Consider the following 2,196-nt stretch of genomic DNA (forward strand, 5'->3'; position numbering starts at 1 on the left):
CCAAAGCTACAGTTCCGATATGTTAATGGCAGTGAATAGGGCCCGTGAGGTCACCGAAGTGAGAAACTGCGGGGACATGTGACTGAGCGTGGCAAACCCCGGCGCTTCTGGGAAAGGATGGTCATATCAAAACTGTACAAAGTCCCCCACACGAGTCCACATTGATCTATTTTGGTACAATTTCTGCTTTGACCCCATTGGAGAGATTTTTTTTAACATTTTTTTTTACTTCCTGTGACACCCGTGCACGAAATGGTGTCACCAGCAGGGCCGGATTTACTCTCTCTGCTGCCCCACTGCCAGGTTCCTCAATGCGCCCCCCTGTAGGCAGGCTGCATACAAGTGATCTCTGAGACATCGCCGGGATCACTTGTACAAAACAAACGGCGGCCTCCCCCGCTGTACATTTAGCTCTGCTTGCCCAAAGCAGGGCTAAATGTAGAAAACAACTGCCCGCCCGGCGCCCAGAACTGCGTGTCCCGGGAGTCGAGAGATAGGAATTCCACACCCTTGCTGCCCCTCTACTCCCTGCTGCCCCAGGGCCGGACCTCAGTTGGCCTTGTGGGAAATCCGGCCCTGGTCACCAGAACAGGCAATAAAAAAACATGGCCAGTATTAGAAATACATCTCCTGATCTATTACAAACATGTTTTCCTTTTCCTGTGTCCCCTCTGGAGATCTTTCCCATCACTTCCTGTCCTCACAGGACGTTAGGTCTTCCAAGACCAAATAAAATATTTTGCCTGGAGGTGGGCTTTATGTTTTAGGGGTGGGGGCGGTAGATCCTCAGTCAGGTGCAGAATCCCATTGGTGTTTCCGTGGGGTAGATTTTACCCTCACTTCCTGTGCAGCCACTGCAACAGGAAATGACCCAAAGGGGACAGAGACCACGTTTAGACTGTTTTGTAGCGCCGTGATGGAGTAAGACTCATTGTCAGGTTTTTCTTTACTGGTCCAAAACATGAAATCACAGAAGGAGCACCACAAGTCAGTTTAATCATTCATTATATAATCACATCATCACCCAACAAGTTTTGGGGGCTCAAACCGCCTCCCCTTCATCAGGGCTTGGAGTAACCAAGTGAGATCTAATACAGATTGCTTTGGCATTTGTTCCATTTTAAGCCTGGATGACGATTCCAAGCCCTGATGATAGGGGAGTGCGTTGGCCCCCCGAAGCGCGTTGGCTGTTTTATGTGGTCATATGAGGAATCATTAAAGCAACTTGGACTCCTTAACCATTGAGTCTAGGTGCTCCTCTTGTGTTTGGAGTCACTTTCTGGTTCCACACCGAAGGGGAGCCTTGCGTTATGCCAGCGGCTTCGCCAGAGTAAGTGAGCTCGTTAGATAATTACTAGACTTGTGCGCCGTCAAAAAATTTGTTCCGTTTCGTAATATCCATTATTTCGTATCCGAAACTCAATTCGGATTCGTACGAAATACGAATTTTCGTTAGTTTCGGCACATTTTCGTAACTTTACGAACATTCGTTATGATGAAGTTAAAAAGCAAAAATACCTTTGTTAATATTGGAGTCGATGTGGTAGTTGTTTTTGTATCCGAAATACGAATTCCGTTAACGGATTCCGGATCCGAATTTCGTATTTCGGACTTAAAAAAAAACTACCATCAACTCCAATATAAATGCATTTTGCTTTTTAACTTCAATATAAAATGAATGTTCGTAACGGAACGAAATTCCGTAACGGAATTTCGTATTTCCTGCCTCACCCTCAGCAGCAGCGGATCCGTATTTCGGATTAAAAAAAAAAATCTTGTCATGTTGTTCAACCTCATTGCAGGGGTAATAGGAGTTCCTGTTTCAAAGAAATTCGGATCCGAAATTCGTTAACGGAATTTCGTATTTCGGATATAATTCAGAAACTGCAATTCGGATTTCGGATGCTTCCGAATCTACGAATTTCAGGAAAATTTGTACGAATTTCGATTCGTAACGAAACGAATCGCACATGTCTAATAATTACATGTCTCCATTGGGGCAATTTCCCCTCACTGTGGTCACCAGGACAGGAAGTAGGAGAGACCCAGATGGCAATAAAAGCTTCACTGAGGTTCCAATCCTTCTCCACTCTATTGGAAGGACTATTTCCGGATCTTTCCATTGATTGCATGCTGTGTGGGTGGAGATGGCGGTTCATTATTTAGTTCGTCATTCTTTCCATTGAAAATATTCAT

This window comes from Nanorana parkeri, unplaced genomic scaffold, assembly GCF_000935625.1.
Source record: "Nanorana parkeri isolate BGI_ZX_2015 unplaced genomic scaffold, ASM93562v1 scaffold344, whole genome shotgun sequence".
Lineage (NCBI taxonomy): Eukaryota > Metazoa > Chordata > Amphibia > Anura > Dicroglossidae > Nanorana > Nanorana parkeri.